Genomic DNA, 9,722 nt, shown 5'->3' with positions numbered 1-9,722 from the left:
GGCCATCAAGCCAGTTCTTTATCCATCCAGTGGTCCACCCATCAAACCCATGTGTCACCAGCTTGGAGACCAGGATGTGATATGGGACAGTGTCAAAGTCCTTGCTCAGGGCCAGGTCAATGCCATCAGTTACTTGGCCCTCATCTATGGATGTTGTGACCTGTTCATAGAAGGCCACCAGGTTTGTCAGGCAGGATTTGCCCTTGGAGCAGCCATGCTGATTGTAGCCAATCACCTCTTCACTATTCTCCTGTCTCAGTAGTGCCTCCAGGAGGATCTGCTCCATGATCTTACTGGACACAGAGGTGAGACTGCCTGGCCTGGAGATCCCTGGCTCCTCCTTCCTATCCTTTTTGAAAAAGGGAGTTCTGTTTCCCCTTTTCCAGTCAGTGGGGACTGCACCAGACTGCCAGGCCTTTTGGAATAGAATGAAGAGGGGTTTAGCAGCCTCATCTGCCAGTTCTCTCAGCACCCGTGGGTATATCCCATCAGGTCCCACAGACTTGAACACTTTCATGTTCTCCAGGTGATCATGAACCTGATCTTCACTTACAATGGGCAGCAATTCCTTCCAGCCCCTGCCATTATCTTCCATGGCTCCAGGAGTGTGGCTGGAAGCCTTTGCAGTGAGGACTGAGGTAAGAAAGTCATTGAGAACCTCAGGCTTTTCCACATTGCTTGTGACCATCTCACCTGTTTCCTTTCTGAGGGGCCCAGCCTTCCCTAGGCTTCTTTTTGCCATTAATATCCCTGTAGAAATTCTTGGTGTTCCCTTTGACTTCCCTGGCTGGATTCAATCCCAACTGTGCCTTGGCTTTCCTAAGCAGATCTCTGGCTGCTGGGGCAGCTTCCTTATATCCCCCCCATTCCAGCTGCCCTTTCTTCCACTCCTTGTAGAGTTTCTTTTAGTGTGACTGTGTGTCCAGGAGCTCCTTGCTCCACTGATTCCAGCTGGTCACTGATAAAGAGGACAATGCCTCCTCCTCTCCTTCCCTGACTATCCTTCCTAAGGAGCTTGTACCCATCTCTCCCTAGATTCCAGTCATGGCAATCATGCCACCGTGTTTCAGTAACAGCCACTTGTCATGGAGGGGTTTCTCTTATTCCTCCCCTGTTAGGGGGAGGTGAGAAATTAATTTGAGGTGGTATTAAATTTTTATAAAATTATTTATTAAAAGTAATATTTACAAATTTGTACCACCCCAACCACTATGTAGTCAAGTTTGTACGTGCAAGGTTATGAAAACAGCTGGGATATATTTACAGGGATTGGATTATTAAATGGAAACATCAAATTATCAACAACTATAGACAGAGAGAAAGATTCCCTTAGGCTTAATGCCTCTTAACAACTCTACTGTTTGCCCAGCAAGGGCTGAAACTGTGTCTGCTCTTAAGACAGAGGTAACTTATATTACAAAGGAATTAAAGCTTGCTTAAATATGTTGCTCTTAATTATTAATCATTAATCACCCTCCCGGGACTGTGTCACAGTGTGCCCAGTGTTCGGGTCTTGGTGAAGCTGGAATCTGTCCCGGCTTGCAGGGGGATGATAAGTGTTCTCAGTCTCTGGGGTAAACAGGATTTCTCTGACCTTCTCTCCTGGAGTGTAGTGGTCTCTGCCTTGGTGCTGCTTCTTCTGGATGCCGTGCGTGTCCAGGGATGGTCAGCTGGCAGGATGTGCAGGAGAAGGATTTGTCGTCTGTAGAGCTAGCAGGCTGTGTTTGTAGGTTTGCAGACTATCTGGAAGGGGTCTGCTGGGCCTAGAATTTTCCAGGCTTACAGGACAGCTGGCAGGCAGTATATGCCAGACTGCAGGGAGACTTGAGCTCCATAGATAAATGCAGGATAGCAGCCAGTGTGTATGGCTGCTCTAGGCTTAGGCAGGGGCTCTCGGCTCCCCATATATGTATGGAGTGCAGGCGTGCAGGCGCTCTGCTTCTCAAAGGGTTTGCAGACAGCTGAACTGCGCCTTCAGATCAATGCAAGAGGGCTGAGCCTCAGTTTTGTTTGCAAGTGAGGCCTGATCCTGTGTCTAGGCCATGCAAGCAGGTTAGGGCAGCAGGGTGCTGCTATGTGGATCAGAGATCTGAGCTTGATCCTCTGAATGCTCTGAAATTTCTGAACATGTAGTGCTCCTTTACACCCCTCTTTATAGACTCTGAGCTGAGATTCATGGCTCTTTTGGACATCCAAAGTGACCAATCAGGCTGGCAGTAAGCCCAAACCTTACCTTAATAGGCAGTAGCTGTTTCCCCAATAGGGGATTACCTGGGCGGACCCCAGGGGTACACGGACTGGGTGTGTGTGTTACACAACCTGTTTACTGCCATAGGTCCCTGGCAGAAGAACATGTCCAGGCATGTAGAGGCATAGAGAGGCCTCAGTTTTGAGGCTACTGCCCCTCCACCACACCACTATGTCATGGCATCCCAGCAGCCCTTAATTCATCCTGTTTGTTGCCCAAGCTCTGTGCATTTGCATAGAGGCAATTCAGCTGGGCTGGCTCAGATTGTCCTGGTGCATCATCCCTGGCTTGCTTCAGGGCAGCAAGTTGAGGGCCCTCATTAGCTCTCCGTCCCTCTGCCTCTGGTGAGCTGCCCCATTGTCACCAGCCAGCAGGAGACTCTTAACCCCTTCCCCCTTCCAATCTGGTTTAAAGCCCTATCAATGAGCCCTGCCAATTCCTGCCCCAGGATCCTTTTCCCCCCCTGGGACAAGTGCATCCCATTAGTTGTTTGCTGCTCTGGTGCCTTGTACACTGAGCCATGGTTGTAGAATCCAAACTCCTGTTGATGACACCAGCCCTGGAGCCATGAATTGAGCTCTTTGGTGTTGGAGAACACTTTCAGTGGAGCGCTATGGGAAGGTGACTCTTTGTTCACCAGTATGGTTAGATGGTCAAATCCACTTTATTTCCGTGATACAATGACTTATATGCACTTCTAGCAATAGGCCTGCTCCACCAAGATTGGTTACAGTCAGAGGGTCCAGAGTTACTTGTAAGGCATCAATAGGTCAGCATACCATAACAATCTGAGGGTCAGCCTCTGGGGCTGGCTAAACTCTGCCCACCTGCAGCTGCATGTGGGGGAAAGATACCCTGTGCCTGCTATCTAAACTCCCAAGATGGATTCAAGGACATTCCCAGCACGGGTTGCTCATTGTTTATCAATTCTTGTGTGCTGTGCTAACAAGAATTTCTCCAACAATTCCCTCTTTTTCTTTTGAGCAACCTGGGCTGGTCTTTCAACTTACATAGGCTGTTTAACACAGGGGTGAATGGTGCAGCTACAAATCAACAGTGCTAAAATCAAAAAGGAATAAACCTGTTAGAGCTTTCATCAGTAGCATTAGTCTGGCAAGCTAACAACCCAAGCTTAGCTGACAATCCCAAAAGCTATTTCTGCAAGTGACATTAAGTCATTCATTCAAAAACCCAAGAGTCCAGAGGAACATCACAGTCACAGGAGAGTGCAGGTGTGCCATGTCTTCGCTGGCTCTGGGTGGCAGTCGACGCTGCAGACTCGCAGATCACTCAGCTGTCAAGTATTCTTCTCAGACTCCCACAGTTCTGGATTCACTCCATGTTCTCATTACACTCCTTAGCTATGAGCTGTGTCTGACTATTGTGCTTAAGAACTACAAACCTCTAAATACAATACAAAGATATGCCCTAGATGTTGCTTTCAGGCTATTCTACTTAGGCCTTTTCCCACAGTTCTTCATCTGCTTTTAGAATTTAGGGCAGTGGTTTTTTTTACCTCTTGCAGGGCCCTTGCAAGAGAAAAAAGTCACATTGCCATCTTATGCCAATTTGAGTGGGCCTTGGCCTTTACAAAGCTGTTAAACTGAACCTATTCCGTTAAACCCCAATCACTGAAAACTCGTGAGAATACCCAAATTCGTTAGCTGTGGTCCAAACCTTAAAGATCCATACAAATACAATCATCATGTCAGTGCTTCTTTCAAGTCCTTTCACAGTTCTGCCATCTGAGCAAGACTTTTGCTCACTTTAGGAAAAAACAGGTTGGTCATAATCAGGTTGGTCTTCATCAAGGCCTGTGAAGATAAATGGTCAAACACAAGCAGATACAAGAACAAATGCAGACATATCCATTGCCTAGGCTAGCAGATCCACTGGCCTGGTCTGTATGCTGTGATTAGAAAAATCTCGAGAAAAGAAAAGATTTCTTCTGCTATCCTACTGTCCTCTAACCCATTTTCCCCTTTTCAATAATGCCTAAATGTACCCAAGAAAAACATCCCATAACATACTTATGTCCTAAGTTCCCAAAACTACAAACCCTTAGTCTTAACTTATCTTACTCCAAGAATCTATCAGCTATAGGAAATTCAAGAAAAAGCAAAGAAAATCCAAGAAGATCACAGTATCACAGTATCACCAAGGTTGGAAGAGACCTCACAGATCATCAAGTCCAACCCTTTACCACAGTGCCCAAGGCTAGACCATGGCACCAAGTGCCACATCCAACCTTGCCTTGAACTGCCCCAGGGACGACGACTCCACCACCTCCCCGGGCAGCCCATTCCAGTGCCCAATGACTCTCTCAGTGAAGAACTTTCTCCTCACCTCGAGCCTAAATCTCCCCTGGCGCAGCCTGAGGCTGTGTCCTCTTGTTCTGGAGCTGGCCACCTGAGAGAAGAGAGCAACCTCCTCCTGGCCACAACCACCCTTCAGGTAGTTGTAGACAGCAATAAGGTCACCCCTGAGCCTCCTCTTCTCCAGGCTAAACAACCCCAGCTCCCTCAGCCTCTCCTCGTAGGGCTTGTGCTCGAGGTCTCTCACCAGCCTCGTCGCCCTTCTCTGGACACGCTCAAGCATTTCGATGTCCCTCCTAAACTGGGGGGCCCAGAACTGAACGCAGTACTCGAGGTGTGGTCTGACCAGTGCAGAGTACAGGGGCAGAATGACCTCCCTGCTCCTGCTGACCACACCATTCCTGATGCAGGCCAGGATGCCACTGGCCCTCTTGGCCACCTGGGCACACTGCTGGCTCATGTTCAGGCGGGTATCAATCAGTACCCCCAGATCCCTCTCTGTCTGGCTGCTTTCCAGCCACTCCGACCCCAGCCTGTATCTCTGCATGGGGTTGTTGTGGCCAAAGTGCAGCACCCTGCACTTTGAGCTATTGAACCCCATCCCATTGGCCTCTGCCCATCTGTCCAGGCGGTCAAGGTCCCGCTGCAGAGCCCTTCTGCCCTCCAGCTCAGTCACTTCTGCCCCCAGCTTAGTGTCATCTGCAAACTTGCTGATGACTGACTCGATGCCCTCATCCAGATCATCTATGAAGATGTTAAAGAGGATGGGGCCCAGCACTGATCCCTGAGGGACACCACTAGTGACTGGCCGCCAGCTGGATGTGGCACCATTCACCACCACTCTCTGGGTCCGGCCCTCCAGCCAGTTCCTAACCCAGCACAGAGTGTTACCATCCAAGCCGCGGGCTGACAGCTTAGCCAGCAGTTTGCTGTGGGGGACAGTGTCAAAGGCCTTGCTGAAGTCCAGATAGACTACGTCCACAGGCCTCCCCACATCCACCAAGCGGGTCACCTGATCATAGAAGGAGATCAGGTTAGAAAGGCAGGATCTGCCCTTCCTAAACCCATGCTGGCTGGACCTGAGATCTTTGCCATCCCTCAGGTGCGCAGTTATTGGCCCCAAGAGAACCTGCTCCATCAGTTTCCCTGGCACTGAGGTCAGGCTGACGGGTCTGTAGTTCCCAGGTTCCTCCATCCGACCCTTCTTGTGGATGGGGACCACCAATCCCATGGTATTCTCAGAAAAAGGAAAAGTCAGAATTGTCACAAGACTCAGTTCATGCAATTAGCAGCTGTTCCTGTAAACTTCTATACTAGTCCTGTCTTTATCTGTTATTGGGGGAAGGAGCTGACTGGCCTTAGCCTACAAGCTCTATCATTCCCTGCTCCTAGTCCAGAATCTGGTTAGTGACTTGCAATGTGGATCTCAGTGCCTACACCCTTTGCTGTGAGAGGCAATGCATCTGAGTTCGTCGTAATAAGTGTGCTAGTCTGTCCTGCTTGGTGCCTTCCGTGTCTGTATAAGTTTCCACCCATGGTCAGTGGCACTGGCATCTCTGCTATGTCCTAGCAATCTCCCTCTTTTTCTTTTTGCCACTGAGCAGGGGGGCAAAAGTCATTGCTGCGTAGTCTGTAGAAGGAATTAACCAGTAAGGCGATGGTAAATACCATGGCCAGGAACTATTAGCTATCATTTCGAGTGCAAACCTTCACTATCAGGTGGCTAAAAAATACATCTGTGCGTGTCCATGCCTGTAACAGGGGTAAAAATGGTCCTTAGTCATCCTCGTCATACTTTGCTATCATTTCCATAAACTTTCTGACATCTGTCTTCAGTAGCATAGTATCACAGTAGCACAGTACCATCAAGGTTGGAAGAGACCTCATAGATCAACAAGTCCAACCTTATACCACGGGGCTCAATGCTAGATCATGGCACCAAGTGCCACGTCCAATCTTGCCTTGAACAGCTCCAGGGCCCCAGGGACGGCAATTCTACCACCTCCCCGCAGAGCCCATTCCAGTATCCAATCAGTCTCTCAGTGAAGAGCTCTCTCCTCACATCTGGCATTGTCAAAACAATTCCGAGGCTTCGCTGCCTCCTAGCAGGGGAAAAAAAAATCCGTAAGAGGAGATAACTCCGGCAGAAAAGAAAATCAGTAAAAGAAACAATGAGGGGGGGGGGGGGGGAACGGGACCCCGCGGGCCCTCCACAGGTGGCAAGTGGGGGGGGAGGAGGGGGAGGAGGCTAGCAGCCGCAGCGCCGCTTTTGTCCTCAGCCCTCCATCTTGCCCAACCCCCAGCTGTTTCAGGTCAGCCACCACTCGCTGTTTCCATTCTTCCCTCTCCCACTATCAATCCTTATTACACAATATGAAATCTACTCTGAAAACGTCCAAACTGCCGTCTGTCCTCTCAGACTCTTCAAGACAGAGAGAGAGAAAAAAAGCAGAGGTTAAGCTGTGAGCTATCGAATTGCCAATCCCCCTGTAGCCATACAAACACAAATGGACCAAACTCTGAAACGACTCAAGGAAACCCACAAATTCTTCCCACCCCACCGACCCCCTCAGCATCTCCCTCAATCCCCCAGCCGTTGAAGACTCGCGAGGGGGGAACTCCGTGATGCAGTCTGTTGGAGATGGGCGGGTCTGAAGACTGTTCTGCCGAGCCATGGGAAAGGGAGGGTCCCGAGCCGTCCGGTGCAGTCGCGTCTGCCATCGGTCCGTTCTCTCTTTACTGTTTGTTCCTCTGTACCTTCAGTAGCGTCTCTTACCGGCTGAAAACGAAAAGTCGGTGTCCTGTATCGCATGCAGCCATCCGCGGGGACGCGCGGGCTACAGCGGCAGATTCGACACAGTACACACAGCGGCAGGCAGCCGCCCTCCGCGCGGCAGGTCCAAAAACTTTTTCAAGCTGAGAAGCGTTTGTAGCTGGCTGCCGGCAGGTCGCTACGGGCAGCCACCATTATGGGTGCCGGTCGGGGGCGCATTCGAGCAAATTTTAACTCAGTCCCAAGCGAGTCTCTCCTAGCGCTCCAGCTAGACCAATTAAAAAGGTCCTCTAGTGTCCTATGCGCCCAGCCCACAGAGCTGAAACACGACGAGATGTCTCCCGGAGACTAAGACGCATCAGCGGGGACAGACAGAAAACAAAGTCATTCACATAGTGATAAACAATTGCACATGCCCAGTTCTTTTCGGGGGGCTTGCAATGCTTCTGCAACGAACAAGCGGCAGAGAGTAGGTGAATTCTTCATGCGTTGCAGCAAAGCTGTGTACTCATAGCGGCTCGCAGGTTCAACCTCACTCACAGATGGTACTATAAAGGCAAATCGCCAGCAACCTTGTTGCAAACCGCGTATCGCTCCCTGCCATGGATACGTTCTAACATGACTCTTGCCAATGTCCCTGCGGTCAAAGTGGCTACAATCGGGTTACCGGGCGCGGCTCCAGCAGGGAAGGAGGGCGGAGGCGGGGCACACGGCAGGCGACATGGGTGCCCACCGGGATTGTGCTGCACGCTCATTTTCAACTCCGCCACAGAACTGGCAACCTTCCCAGCCACGCCTGTAACGGAAGCAGCTCTGCCAAGACCGAAAAACCGAAGCACGGAGCTTTCTCTCTTCGGGACGCTCGGGGCTGGGGCCGAGGAGAAACCTGGCGCCATGCACACGTCAGAGCTCTGCAACAGCTGGCGCGGCCAGGAGAAGTAACAGGAAAACCACCGCCACCACGTTTCTTTCGGCTTTCACCTTTAGTAACGCGCGGAGCACCTCCCGCCGGGCGGGACGTAGCTGGCGGGTCGACTCAGAGTCTTTTCCGTTGCTAAGAACCGCGTCCCACAGCGCGTCTCCGACCTCCCGCTGCACTTTGGATTTTAAAATCATAGGAGGCTTTTTACTCGCATGATCCTGCGCATACGCCCGGGCCAGCAGCTCTCAGAGCTCAATGTCCAGCGAACTTCTCTCACGAGATAAATACGCCAGCAGACGCAGTGCCCCAGCAAATCCACTGTGGGCCTTACCTGCCTTACACACACGGGCTGTTCACTCCGGAATGAACGTCCAGACTACTGCCCCCTCTGGAAGCGCTACCCGGCCCAGTGGCACCGAATGATGCTTACTCTCTCCGATGTGGAGAACATCCCACAAGATAATCAGACCCTTCTTCTTTGGGCCAACCCTCCGGCCCCCAATGCAGTCTCACCTGCAGCCGGCTTGTGTACGCCTGATTCCTCTGTTCAGGGAGCCAAATGTTGGAGAACACATTCGGTGGAGCGCTATGGGAAGGTGACTCTTTGTTCACCAATATGGTTGGATGGTCAAATCCACTTTATTTCCGTGATACAATGACTTATATGCACTTCTAGCAATAGGCCTGCTCCACCAAGATTGGTTACAGTCAGAGGGTCCAGAGTTACTTGTAAGGCATCAATAGGTCAGCATACCATAACAATCTGAGGGTCAGCCTCTGGGGCTGGCTAAACTCTGCTCACCTGCAGCTGCACTCCACCCCCTGCAGCTGCATGTGGGGGGAAGCTACCCTGTGCCTGCTATCTAAACTCCCAAGATGGATTCAAGGACATTCCCAGCACGGGTTGCTCATTGTTTATCAATTCTTGTGTGCTCTGCTAAAAAGAATTTCTCCAACACTTTGGCTCTTCCTAAATGTTCCCTTGTGCATTGCTGATGTTAGAGGGATAGAGGAGAACACAACTTGAGCTCCTAATCCCTTTAGCAGCTGCCCTAAGGTCCTGAAGTCTCTTAATTGATCATGAGCCTCTCACTGTTGCATCATCACTACCCACTTGAAAGACCAGAAGTAGGCAGTAGTCTGAAGGACCCACCAGGTTGGGAATTTTACCTCCAATGTCCCTTAGCTGGGCACCAGGGAGGCAGCAGACCTCTCTATGAAGTGGGTTTGGTCTGCAGATTGGGCCTTCTGCTCCCTTCGTTAGGGAGTCTCCTGTAACATGACCTGTGGAGGTTTCATTTCAGGATGGGTTTTGATGGCTGGCCTGAGGCAACCTGCCTTTGGTGCAGTTTCTGGGCTTTCTGAGTCCTCCTCCTTGCTGCTGACCTGTTCCTCCTGCAGTCTCATACCTACTCTGCAAGTGCACTGTAGGCAGAGTGCTTCTTAAAGTAGTGCACCTGCTCC

Source organism: Pogoniulus pusillus, unplaced genomic scaffold (genome assembly GCF_015220805.1).
Source record: "Pogoniulus pusillus isolate bPogPus1 unplaced genomic scaffold, bPogPus1.pri scaffold_50_arrow_ctg1, whole genome shotgun sequence".
Taxonomy (NCBI): Eukaryota; Metazoa; Chordata; class Aves; order Piciformes; family Lybiidae; genus Pogoniulus; species Pogoniulus pusillus.
The sequence above is the reverse complement of the archived record's forward strand: the minus strand, read 5'-3'. Positions refer to the sequence as shown.